Genomic DNA, 14,909 nt, shown 5'->3' on the forward strand with positions numbered 1-14,909 from the left:
AAGTATGGAAATAAAAAATAAAAATTTTTTAAAAAACAAAACGTTTACGAGTGTTTTTGATATAGATGACATAAGAATACTTTGATAAGTATGTTTTAACTTAAAAAGGGATGATATAATAAAATTGTGGGGTCTGCGTTCGCGCCTGACCTCCATGGAATGGAAATAGGGACAAAATTTAATAAAGACTTTTCATATATATCTGCGTAACTATACTTTGATAATTATGTTTCAGTTTGAAGAAATATGGTATAATAAAATTATGGGGTGTTCGTTCGCACCTGACCTCCATAGAATAGAAATATGTCACAAAGTTTAACAAGATTTTTTTAAATATAGATCCACTAAATATTGTGATAAGTGTTTCAGTGTGGACAGGTATGGTATAATAAATTATGGGGTTTATCTATTTTATTTTTACTTTCATCATATTATTCTTTGGTTTTGATACACCCAAATTCGAAGCTATCTCTTTACAACCCGTTCTTTTCATAAACTATCATACTTTCATAAATCAGAGTCCATTTTCTGTAGGCTGTTTTTGAACCGAGTCAACGACGGATACTTTTGCTAGTATATATATATATATATATATATATATATATATATATATATATATATTAGGCGGCAATCTAAGAAAAGGGTCACTATATCTCTAAATGCTAAAGGCACATAAACAGGGAATGAGAGAAATATATAAATACCACAGGGTGACTTGTTCAGTTTAAAAAATTTTTACTAATCTAAAATATAAACGGCTATAGTAGGTCGGTCTGTCTACCTCTATATTTTCAAATTATCTCCTCCAAATCTTAAAGTTGCAGAGCGTCTCTAGGGGCCTCAAATGATTGGATTTTATGGACCGTTCTTTTATGGGTCTTCAGTCAATTAAAATCGTTTTTAAGGGATCAAAATTTGGGTCAAAATGGAAAAAAATACTTAAAATATTTTCTTCTCTGAAGAGATGGTAGACATCGAAATCCTATAGGATAAGGAGTTATAATATTTTTAATGTATTCGTTGTCTTACATAGAATAATAAAAATCTTTTGATTTGAAATTCTAAACCTTTCACGTCATAAATTTTTAAATTCATTGAATGATTAAAAATTTGATTTATTTGCTCTATTTTGTATATCGAGCAATTTTTATTTAGGTGGGATAGTAATTATAGAATATTACTGCCAGTAATATCTTTTAAGAATTATAATCATAGGTTTTCATACCAGTTGCTTATTAAATAATTTTATTCTGAAGTGTGTGTGTGCCTATAATAAATATATATATATATATATATATATATATATATATATATATATATATATATATATATATATATAATATTAGTGATAACTAATGAATTTAACAAGGTTATTAAGAGTGATGAGAGCAAAATATATTTTTAAGGTCATAATACTGGACATATTAGTGTTTTGGACAGATGGTCGGTTAAAACCACAAGTCTTCATTAGTCGACTTAATAAATGATTGCTTTCTAAAGAAGAAAGCAGTCCTCAACTAGTTTCTTCTGTGAAAAAAAAAAAAAACATTTATTAAGTCGCCTGCCGAAGCCTTGTAGTTTTAACAAACTATGTGTCCAAAACATTAATTTGTCCAATATTGCGACTTTGTAAATGTGTTTATATATATATATATATATATATATATATAAATATATATATATATATATATATATATATATATGTGTGTGTGTGTTTTATGGAAGTGTTTATTTACTTGCCTCCTAATGAGGACGTTTGGCATGGGATTGGTTTTTAGTGTGGAGAAAGTTCAGTTTCCCCAAAAAGTGCCCTCCAGATTAAGACAAAAATAATTGTCTCGGTCTAGAAGGAATTCTCTTTCACTGACTGAGGAAAGAAAACATGTAGTGTAGTATCAGAACCTATACTACACTCCTAAAAGTCCAAGATCTTTTTTTTTTTGCTTAAAATCACTCCAAGCCGTTAAAAATAAATAATATATAAAGAATAAAAAATGGTATAATACAAAGACAATAGATGACTATTAACATTAAACCTTGAAATGACAGAGAATGAAAATTAATCAGCAAGAAGAGTTACATGAGCTTGCATATATATATATATATATATATATATATATATATATATTATATATATATATATATATATATATAATATATATATGTCTAAAAAAGCTTTGAATAAAAAAAATGTAAAAATAAAGAATGCAGTTTAGATTCCCGAAAGGAAAACAAAACATTAACTTTAACCTATCGCAGACTAAGAACCTACATAATCTGATTTCTAAAATGTTTATAATGATCAAAGAGAATTCATTTATATAAGGATGGAAAAAAAAGGCATTAACTAAAATTGTTAAATAGAAATAGAATTGGCACTTGCATAAGCCGATTTCACAAAAGTCTTCAATTTTAAAATAGAATTTAACTACATAAGTATGAAAAGAGAAAACCTTAACTAAAATTTTGTAAATAGAAAACGGGGATCATATATATATATATATATATATATATATATATATATATATATATATATATATGGGAGAGGGAGGAAATATCAAAATAATAAAAAGTAAAACTACAATTATTTTATTGTCAAGTGTTTTAATTAAGAATATAAAATTTCTTTTTAATCCATGGATTGTCGAATAATTGCTCTTCTCATCGGAAAGAAAATAATACATTGCTAATTATTTGTGAGCATTAATTTAAGAATTTACAACTATCCTAAGAAAGTTCTATAATAGGCATTATATCAATATATATTTTAAATAAATATCAAATAAAAGTTCACATATAGTTAGGTTGTGTTCTCCGTAATATAAGAGTCCTTTAAATGTTGAAATGAAATACGTATGTCATACGTTTAAAAGCGAAATTACAACGAAAAGATTTTGTAAAATAAATTCACATTTGTTTATTTTATAAAACATTTGCGTTGTGATTATTCTTTTAAACGTATCACGAACGTATTTCATTCTAAAATTCAAACAACGCTTATATCACGGAGAACACAACATATATATATATATATATATATATATATATATACACCATTTTTTATCACAATAGAATTTATTATAATAAAGTCGTCTTGTTTTTGTTCACAATTTGGATAATATATATGAAAGATAGGCTGTTTCGCGAAAAGATTTCAATACTGAAAAAAGATTTAAGTTTTATTGCTGCATGATATGTACAGCTAGTCTAATATAAATACTTATCTTTGTATTATACAACTCTCTCTCTCTCATATATATATATATATATATATATATATATATATATAAGTTGCCTTTCGTTGCACTTACATTGACATTAAAAGCTTACTTTTTCTATTTAAAAATTAGAGAAATTCAGTCATGGATATGCAATCGACTTCGTAAAGGTTAACTAATTCGCATATTCTTTATAAAAGCGAAATTTAATTATTCATTTTCTATGGTTTCTTACTAGATGATTGGTTTCATTTAACTCCGATGCTCAGTTCTATTTATGCATATTTTCTACGTTTTGTGTAATTGTGTAACATTTAGGATGAAAAATCTAGCAAACACACTCGTGTTTGCGTATATATATTTATATATAAATGAATGAAAGTGACCTTGTCTGTGGAACGGTCTCTACCAAACTACTCAGTTTTGATATACAGACATGAAATTTCTTATATAGGGAATTTGGACATGTGGAACAAATTCTATTTGGTTTTATCTGGTATAACTAGCGGTTAAGGCGTCAAAATTGAAAAAAACATTGACATGTTTTTCATATGTTACTTCTACGCATACGCAAATATACATTTATACATTGAAATCACATAATTTTGAACATTTTCTTATCCTCTGATAACTCAAATGGTAATGACTAAGACTAGAGCGCTAAATGTTTAGATTTCGATTTTAGTTGGTTAATAGAGAATTGACTCTATAATAATAAACATGAAATCTGCATGAATGAAAATATATTAAAGCGTAATTTATGGGCAACACTGGGCAGCTTGCTAATATATATATATATATATATATATATATATATATATATATATATATATATATTATTCAATTTAGGTAAACAAAATTACCATAAGTCGCTACAATGAATTTACTGTTTCAGTCTTAAGACATCAAGCGACAAGACCTCTGGTCTTATTCAAGGCCAGTCATTTAATGAAATTATAAACTGAAACTTTTACTTTTTTTAACCTGGAAAATATATATTTATTTACATGGAGATCACCACTTATCAAGGTCCGGAAGCCACTCGGGGATAAGGGTTATTGTGTGTACAGTAATCAATGGGATAGTATCGTAGTAATAGTTAATATTGGAGATTTCATAAAGGGTCTTATTTAAGGGGTCGATTAATCAGGAATTTGTTTATGTTGGACTTGAAGACATCCAAGTTGTAGTCAGATGGGAAACAGGCAAACGGAAGAGAATTCCATAAATGGGTGTGTAAATGTTTACAAGTAAAAACGTATCTTTTTGCTTGTGTAATATAAATGTGCGATTTTTTTTTGTGGAAATCAGCGAGAGATACGAAGATTTTCCAGAATATTTTTCAATGGGCAATCTCCATGAAATCCGCAAGAAGGATAAAATAGCTGTCATTTTCTGAAACGTTTCTGTTGCATTCGTTCCACACGTCTCCACACTTCTCTTACTCTCTTCCTTTTTCGCATACAAAACACAACGGGTTCGGGCATCCAGAATCTGTACCGGGTCAACCTTGTCAAACAAATCCGAATACAAAGATGTGCAATTTCTTGTTTAATGAAAGACAACTTCGATGTCTGTCAGTTTCTTCACTGTGAAAATCTTCTTTTGCGTTTAAGAAGATACTGGTGACAGGTATCGGACAAAAGGAAATCCAAAGTTGTATCCTATCTGGATCACTTTGCTTTTTACATGTACCCATTCTCCTACCGTGAATCTAGTGACAAGGCAGGCAAGATTTTGAAAAAGACTTATATTTCCTCATCTTCCAGTTTCTACTTGCATTTGTTCTTATTGAACCTTAACTAATTAGTTATCATTTATCAAGACCAAAAGTCACTCAAGGATTAGGATTAACACAATGGATTGTCAGTTGAAAGGTGAAAAATATCAATGTTGGAAATGCTAAGTGGAATGAGCAAAATCTGATTACTTATGTTGTAGCTTTTGCGGAAGTAATCTCATGGTAATGTGTTCCACAAGTGAAGAAATCCGTGGAAAGAAAATCTGTTCAGGGAAATTCCAGCCGACACGAGACCCGCAGAAAAATAAAGTTTTTGCAAAAAGTAGATTCTAAAATTTCTTTCCAAGAACACGCTTATCCGATGACCAAATAACAGGGTGATGTTTCCCAACCGACTACAGCATGGCCGTCTTCAATTGTAATGTAAACAAATGCTTTTTGAGCCTTTCTCTTGCATAAATAATCTCTGACGTCATCTTTTTCCTATTCCACCGATTTTCAATCTTCTCATGGTGCTGTTTATCGTTGGATTAAAAATTTCTTTAATCTTTATCCCGAAGTGATACTCTGAAAGATGTAAGGATGCCACTCCTTCCCCAGGATTACTTCCCTTACCCGTGATTCTCACCTGATAATGCTGAATGCTTAACAAAAAGATATCAAGTGCCATTTTTTCAGTCTTTGGTATAACTCGAAGGATTGGACCCCAATCTCTCAAATCATGATTGGACAATTTCAAAATTATGCCATAAAGTATATATTGCCATTGAAAATCACAATGAAACAAGTGAAGCATGCATAGTCCCCCTTGAGTGCACAGTGAACGAGGCATGAAAAAATGACTAAGTTCAGCATTTGCCCTTACCCCCATTTATCCCCAAAAGTCCCCAAGGGACGTAAAATCCTGGTGAAAATAAACAAACGGTGCAGATTTTAGCCTCAACATATGTAAATTTGAGTTCTGTACCATGCAAAAAAAAAAAAAAAATGACAAAGTCCATCATCTGCCCCCCCCCACCATTTAGGCCCAAAAGTCCCCAAAAATCTGAGTCCAGCACTACGCAAAACTGCTAAATAGACATCCACAGAGAATTTTGGCTAAATATGATAAAATAGTCCCAAAAATGGAGTGTTTTTATTAGCCCTAAAAGAGCCTCTGGGGCACATCTAAGAGTTATCGCCAAGTATAGACAAAGAAAATTCTATAGAAATCAGTTAGTTACAACTTTTCAGAAAGTTTTAGAAAAGTCCAAGGCATCAAGTTTTTTTTTTTTAATAAGCACAAAAGTGACAATATTAGCCATTTTAACCTGAAAGGCACCCCTGGGGGGGGGGTCCGGGAAAATTCGTACTGTTACTTTTTTTTACTCCTATCATACTTAATGTTTGTGAAAAAATTTCCAAAAATTCCAAGGCGTAGTTATTGAGAAAGGTGTGGACAGACGAACGGACAAGGGTTATTTACAGGTCCACCCTCCTTTTGTCTGGAGACCTAATAGAATCATTTAATTCTACAAAATGTAAGTTGATCAACGTTTCTTTCCTTAAGGCATTTTTATATAGGGTTTAATAACATAAAATACTTTCCTTTTTTTTTTTCTTGTATATTTTTTTTTTTTTTTTTTTTTTACAAAGGAGTCACCATTTATCAAGACTCGGAAGCCACTCAAGGATAAGCGTTAACGAGTGTACTGTTAGTAGTGAAAATTTGGTCAATTGAATTGCATAAGGGGATGGCTCATCAAGAATTTGTTCACGTTGGACTTGAACACAGGCATATTCTAAGTTAGCTGGAAAGCAGAAATACGGAGCGGAGTTCCATAGTTGTGAACTTCTGAGAAAGAAGCTTTGTTCATGGAATCTGTTTAGGTTTAGGCACAGATAAAAAGTGTGGCAAACAATTGATAGTGTTAAAATATACCTTAAACTTGAGATTTAATAATATTTAAAAAGAGCATTTGTTGTAATTAGGCAAAATGTATAATTGAGTAAAACATAAATCCTTCTCTCTTATGTTACTATTGTAATCGTGTAATCGGGGTGAGTTACTTGGTTTGTCATGGGGACATTTCTGGGACTGTTGTTACGTACATGGAATTATTTTATTGTAACATTTATGGAGCATTTTAAATTTGAGACCCGATCACGGCCAAAACTGCTATACACCCGTCTCTCATGACGTACGCAACGAAACTATTTAATACAATGCAATTATTCTCTCTCTAAAAGATAAGGAGTCATAAGATTGAAAGAGAGAGAGAGAGAGAGAAAGAGATAGACATGCATACACACTAAAAATCAAAACCATTGAAATATTGTAATTGTTTGAGAGCCTGATGTCAAGCATGCAGGTTTAGCCTTTGTCCCGTTTACATATAAACAATTTCGCCTGTCAATCTGAACCCCAGTTGATATGCTCCGACATGTTGAAATATCTACACCAACTTGCCTCTGCATATACGGCATAATCACGTTGACACACCGGTTCTTGCCAGATCACCGAAGTTAAGCAACTTTGAGCCTGACCTATACCAGATGAGTGACCATTTGGGAAGGATACGCACTGTATGTACTTTCTGGAAATGTTGGGCATGAGGCCAGCACCATCTCAAAAGTGTGTGTTAATGCGTGTGTGTGTGTGTGTGTGTGTGTGCGCGCGCGCATTTTTTGTGTATGTCCGGCAAAGGCTTTTGGACGGGGGGATCGGGGAGGGGGATCACTGTTTCTTAGAACTTTTTATATGCTACCTAGATAATAATATCTATGATTCACGAAACGAGGTCGTGTGTATCTTTAATTTGGGCGACTTTTACACGCTGCTTTCGCAATTTTTTTTTAATCTCTGCGTGTTTGTTTGGCTTTTCCATATCTAAGCGAAACTGAATCCGTAGCAAAACGAACCTCTCTGGCACTCATGCATGAACTGCAGAAAATCACTGAGCTTCGATCAATGCTGAGGAAACACTTTATATCAAACAATTGCTATTCATTTGGACACTCCTCTTTTTATGGAGAGCTAGGTTTTCTCAATATCTTGGGAAAACTGGCTTGCAGCCAAAGTTAAGTCACGTGATTTTGACCTCATTAAATTTACGCACCTGTCGCTTAATTTTTTAATCATTAAATTAGAACTCTTTTCACTTCGGCTTCGTGTTCGAGCCTACCTGTCTCCCAAAACTTCTTTCTTTTACACCGACAAACACCCGGGCAATGCTGGGCACCTATGCTAGTCTATAATATAAAAGCTAAAATGTGTGTGTTTTTTTTAGTGTGCGCATTTTTTCGTATGTCCGCCAAAGGCCTTTTTCGGGGTGGGAGGCTCAGAGTGGTCACTATTTCTTGAACTTTTCATATACTCCCTACATTATACTATCTCTGATTTACGAAAGGAGGTCGTAAATATCTTGTATTTCAGCGACTTTTATGTTACAAAATTCACGCTGTGATTTCATTTTCTTTACTATTATGGCATGATGTTTGACCTAGAAAACCACACGTTGACGTTCATTTAACCACCTGCTTTTTTAAACGTTAAATTTCACTCTTCCTTACTTCTCTGCCCGCGTATCGTCACGGTAAGTTGTCAGGCTATTCACCTCAAGGCTTTAGGTTCGAGCCTGCCTCCCTACCATTTTTTTTTCTTTTCTTTTACACCCGGGTATCGCCAGGCACCCCACTAGTCTATAATATAAATCTCACCTGTCTTGTAAAATGTATGTATGTATATCTGCCTAAAACTGTCGATGGAGGCGACGGATTTTCATGAGATTGGTATCGTTTTGAAGCTCGACCTTTCAGACGACAAATACCGAAAGATTGGCTAAAAACATTAATTCCTTTAATCTCAACTAGGCACTTTTGTACAGAGAGGGATCGCTTTTTTCGTAGATATTTTCGAAATTCATCCCCTTTTTTCAATTGACTAGCCTTGATTTAAACATTTGTCTCTTCTGTTTTGGGATTGGGCGCAACAGCAAAGAAATCACTTTTTTGTCACATTCTTTTCCTTCTTCACAGTACGGGTTCGAGCTTGCCTGCCTACTACCACATTTTTTTTTTGCTCAACACACACCTTTCAAACATCCGGCTACTCAGGCTAGTATTTCTATATAAAAAAAATTAGGTAGATATAACGATGTAATTGAGAGAAAAAGGAACAAATATAGATCTAGCTAGAGATAAGTTTGTAGGCATATATTTATCTCCCTCCTATGGTATGATGATGCGCAAAGGTTGTAAAGTGAATATTGAAAAGACACCACGCTAGCGGAAGAGTACTCCGATTTCGTCAGTATTCCCTAGTAAGGGAGCCTCGCTCAATCCCTGCTCATAGCGAGATGGAAGAGATTGGGAGATTAGATTACCTAGAACCACATTGGACCAGCAACATATCGCAGTCAACAGGGAACAAATCATCTTGACAATAATCTCGACTCTGTTGGCTTTGGTGATGTAAGTCAATTTCTAAAAAAAGTCAAATACATGTCAAAAATAAGTATAGTAGTTAGAGATTGGTCACTAACAGCAACCGGTGGTGTTTCCTGGAGTTTGGGTAACGAGTCTCCCCATATTTCCAGTACTCGTCACCTCTTTCAATAACTTTTGCAAATGCATCTGCATTATCGCAACACCTAGATCCCATTGATGTCTCGCTAGCAATGATTGGAATGAATGGAATTTGGGTGGCAAAAACCTCCCCAAAGTCCCACTCCTCTTCACACTTATACAGTTGAGGTCTAGTTAGTGCTTTGGGTCTTTCTATCTTCTTCGACCTTGTTTTGACTATTTGATGTGGTACCTGTCGATCCAACACAACACGACTTTTTTTGGGGGGGGGGGTAATTAATTTACAATTTTACGGTTTGTTTTCTTGGTTCTACATGGTGTTCCTCTATCTTTTCGTTTTACTTCTGTTATAGTTTTGTAACTCATGTGAATTAGTTTCCGTATTCGAGGGTTTTCCTTAAAATTTTGACCATTTTCAGCATTACTGTCAGTTGTATAATCTCAGTCTTCCCCTTGATTCTGATTTCTCCTAGTCTTTTTTCCAAGATCTTCGTGACTGTTCCTGGTGCTCTTACAATTGTTTGGTCCTGGATATGACCTTAAACTATATCAGATGGTGAGGTCCCAGCTTGGGGGCTTTGGGGAGTGTGGAACCACCCTTTAATTGCCGTTGCTCCCAGGTCCACTCTGACCCGGAGTGGTAGTACCTGTTAGGGTCCCAACTATGGTTTGAATAAAAACCGATTTGGAAAATATATCTATATATATATTCTATTAAAAAAAAAATTCTTCAAAATACATGGATTTGGCATTAAATAAACTGAAAAGGATTGATATGCCGTAAACAAAAACAACCAAATCAATAACAAAACTGATAATTGTTGGTATTATATTGACTTTCTTTATTATTTACTCACTACGAGGTATTCTCCACCTTTTTCGATAACTTTGCGGATGAATTTCCATTATCGCAACAGCCGCTTACCATTGATTTTTTTCCTTGGCAGCGACCATTGGTCTTCACTGGAATATGGGTAGCAAAAAGCTCCCCAAGGAAACAGTTGTCTTTGCACTCATTCAAAGGAGGGCTGGTTAGTGCTTTCTCTCCTCGGTCCTTTCTTCTTCGATTATTTGGCGTGGTGTCAGTTTATGGTCACGCACACATGTAATATAATAATACTACTAATAATAATAATATCAATTAAATGGAGAAATCAGGGGCGCAGGTAGTTAACTTACACTTATACAGTTTCAGTTTTCTTGATTCCATGTATGTGTCTTTGTGCTTTACGTCTGTAGAAGTTTCTGTATATCCGGCTTGCGTCTGTAGCTCGCGTGTTAGTCTCTGTATTCAAGGATTTGACTTGATATTTCAGCTGTTTTAATTATTATCCATTGTATCTTCTCACCATCTCTCTGATTCCAATCTCTTCCATTCTTTTTCTTAAGCTTTTTCGGTATTGCTCCTGGCGGTCCTATTATAATTATCATAATTATTATTATAATTATTATTATTATAATTATCATAATTATTATTATAATTATCATAATTATTATTATTATAATTATTATTATAATTATCATTATTATTATTATTATAATTATCATTATTATTATTATTATTATTATTATTATTGGCTCACATGGGGCCTTCACATAGGTCAACAAACGATCTGATTGGAAACCTGTGGTGTTATCTGGAAGCTGAGTGACAACAAGTCTTCCCAGACGTCCAGCTCTCTCCACCTCCTTCGATAGCATTTGCAAATGAATTTGCATCCATCGCAACAGCCTCTTACCATTGATCTCTCGCTGGCAGTGGCCATTGGTTTATACTGGAATTTGAGTGACACTCAGCCTCCCCAAGGTCCCAGTTCTCTTTGCGCTTGTCCAGCCGAGGTATTATTATTATTATTAAGATACAAAAGTAAAGAGATTTCTTTTACAAGAAGATATTTTATGGTTTATGAATGTTCAAATGCAATCAAAGAATAGTGATCCAACGAGTATGTTTTGTAACTTTTTAAAATTCCTATCAAATTAAGGTGGACAATTTCCAGCCAATGAAATTGCTTTATTTTATCATAAATCTGAAGTTGTTCGAAAACACCTGGACACATCGCCATCGAAACAAGCAAGAAAGAAATTATTTTCCTTTGGATTAAAAACTTGTTAACAATCCTAATTCACTCTAAGTTTTCGTGGCATCGTTATAATCATGGCTTCCATCCAGTACAAAATTACCCTTCAAAATGTCATTACGTCTTCTTTTATCTTTGTTTGTGCAGGATTTTTCTCGGATTTTTATTCTCTTCGGTGGGTTACTTAGAACATATTTCCTTTAGCTTTTTAAAATTCCTTTTTAATTCCCTTTTGTGTGTTTGGCTTTATTTGTCATTTCGGGGTGGGGTTAAGTTGCTTCTTTTTTGTTTCTGCATGTGTATATTGCAATATTTTTTAATTCATTCTTTTATTTTTAACTCGTGTGTGTGTGTGTGGGGGGTGTATTTTGCTTTGATTGAGCGGGAAGAAAATGGACACAATTGCTGGGAATCCATCACATCAAACTTTGAGACATTGTAACATGGGTGTTTTAACTGACATGTTCAGATTTCTTTCTTATCCCATCCCCACTTTTGTCCACAAAACAAGACATCAAAATGGAAAAAAAAAATACTTTCTCGTTTGTTTCTCTAAAACCGTTAGCTTACTATCACCAGTACTCTTTACAAGCGGAAATAGTTTTATTTGTCTTCATGTTTTAAGATGTTTTTTTTTTCAATTATTCTTAACCATTTTTTGTGTCCTGTGTGTTTTCTTTTCTTACCTCACTTTGCTTTCATTATTTTTTTCTTGGCTTGAATTTAATCCGTGTTGTGCCTTTTTTTGTTTTCAATCAAATTTCGGTTAGTTTTGTTTCACTACCTAATTTTCGCTTTTCGTTAAAAATATACTTTCATCATTTCATTTTTTTTTCTTTTTCTTTGCCTTTATTTATCCTTTTTCTTTGTTTTCTTTACTTTTTCTTTCCCCCTTTTTCCCCCTCTTTCTTTTATCCCCTTTTCTTTTATCCCCTTTTTCTTTATCCCCTTTTCTTTTATCCCCTTTTTCTTTTATCCCCTTTTCTTTTATCCCCTTTTCTTTTATCCCCTTTTCTTTTATCCCCTTTTCTTTTATCCCCTTTTCTTTTATCCCCTTTTCTTTTATCCCCATTCTTTTATCCCCTTTTCTTCATCCCCTTTTTCTTTTATTCCCTTTTTCTTTTATCCCCCTTTTTCTTTTATCCCCTTTTTCTTTTATCCCCTTTTCTTTTATCCCCTTTTCTTTTATCCCCTTTTCTTTTATCCCCTTTTCTTTTATCCCCTTTTTCTTTTATCCCCTTTTCTTCATCCCCTTTTTCTTTTATCCCCTTTTCTTTTATCCCCTTTTTCTTTTATCCCCTTTTTCTTTTATCCCCTTTTTCTTTTATCCCCTTTTCTTTTATCCCCTTTTTCTTTTATCCCCTTTTCTTCATCCCCTTTTTCTTTTATCCCCTTTTCTTTTATCCCCTTTTTCTTTTATCCCCCTTTTTCTTTTATCCCCTTTTTCTTTTATCCCCTTTTTCTTTTATCCCCTTTTCTTTTATCCCCTTTTCTTTTATCCCCTTTTTCTTTTATCCCCTTTTCTTTTATCCCCTTTTCTTTTATCCCCTTTTCTTTTATCCCCTTTTTCTTTTATCCCCTTTTCTTTTATCCCCTTTTCTTTTATCCCCTTTTTCTTTTATCCCCTTTTCTTTTATCCCCTTTTTCTTTTATCCCCTTTTCTTTTATCCCCTTTTCTTTTATCCCCTTTTCTTTTATCCCCTTTTTCTTTTATCCCCCTTTTTCTTTTATCCCCCTTTTTCTTTTATCCCCTTTTTCTTTTATCCCCTTTTTCTTTTATCCCCTTTTTCTTTTATCCCATTTTTCTTTTATCCCATTTTTCTTTTATCCCCTTTTCTTTTATCCCCTTTTCTTTTATCCCCTTTTCTTTTATCCCCTTTTCTTTTATCCCCTTTTCTTTTATCCCCTTTTCTTTTATCCCCTTTTTCTTTTATCCCCTTTTCTTCATCCCCTTTTTTTATCCCCTTTTTCTTTTATCCCCTTTTTCTTTTATCCCCCTTTTTCTTTTATCCCCTTTTTCTTTTATCCCCTTTTTCTTTTATCCCCTTTTTCTTTTATCCCCTTTTTCTTTTATCCCCTTTTCTTTTATCCCCTTTTTCTTTTATCCCCTTTTTCTTTTATCCCCTTTTCTTTTATCCCCTTTTTCTTTTATCCCCTTTTTCTTTTATCCCCTTTTCTTTTATCCCCTTTTCTTTTATCCCCTTTTCTTTTATCCCCTTTTCTTTTATCCCCTTTTTCTTTTATCCCCTTTTTCTTTTATCCCCTTTTTCTTTTATCCCCTTTTCTTTTATCCCCTTTTCTTTTATCCCCTTTTCTTTTATCCCCTTTTTCTTTTATCCCCTTTTCTTTTATCCCCTTTTCTTTTATCCCCTTTTCTTTTATCCCCTTTTCTTTTATCCCCTTTTCTTTTATCCCCTTTTTCTTTTATCCCCTTTTTCTTTTATCCCCTTTTTCTTTTATCCCCTTTTCTTTTATCCCCTTTTTCTTTTATCCCCCCTTTTTCTTTTATCCCCCATCCAACCATCGATACAAACCGCAAAACACGCGCACCATTTTCCTCAATTGTTACCTCAGCCACTCCTTTCATATGCAAATTATTTTGAAGCCATACGAAAGATCCTTTCACATCATATAGAAGTTATGTTTCAAGTGCTTCACACACAACTGTACTAAACTAGTCCTCGATACACGGCCAGCCACAGTTAGCCCTCCTTATATGGCCAGACTTAACTAGTCCTCCTACATGGCCAAACACAACTAGCCCTCCCTACACAGCAAGACGTCTTTTTCACTCATACTTTTTCGTAGTTTTTTACCATTTTGCATCTCTTCTTAATAATTTGTATGTCTATTTCAAGTGTTTTGTATTATTAACGAAAGTCTGTCTTAGCAACTCCGAAAGACAAAAGAGCAGGCTAGAAGTGTTCCATCGACACCAAAGCAAACAGTCTAGGCCATATGTTAAGATGTCTTTTTACATTGATATCTGATATGTTTTTATGTAGAGTGGTTGGTGTGGTTCTAGGTTGATTTACTGTCTAACTGTGTCGGATATATACCCGAGTTAAAACAATGAAAAGAATATGCTGTTCCATACTTGACCTAATGTCTAACCTGATGGAAAGGCAGTAAATAAAACACATTGGTAAATGTTATACGCAAATACTATTCATCATCGCAATCAGCGTAAACTGAGTATTGTCTCCTCTTATCTCTCTTTGGTTAAAGTGGAACTCTTCTGTATTTTTGAATACTGTCTCTCTATTCAATCTGTGTATACTAACCACTAGTACCAATATATCA

This window comes from Euprymna scolopes, chromosome 3 (genome assembly GCF_053919585.1).
Source record: "Euprymna scolopes isolate OS-2025 chromosome 3, ASM5391958v1, whole genome shotgun sequence".
Lineage (NCBI taxonomy): Eukaryota > Metazoa > Mollusca > Cephalopoda > Sepiida > Sepiolidae > Euprymna > Euprymna scolopes.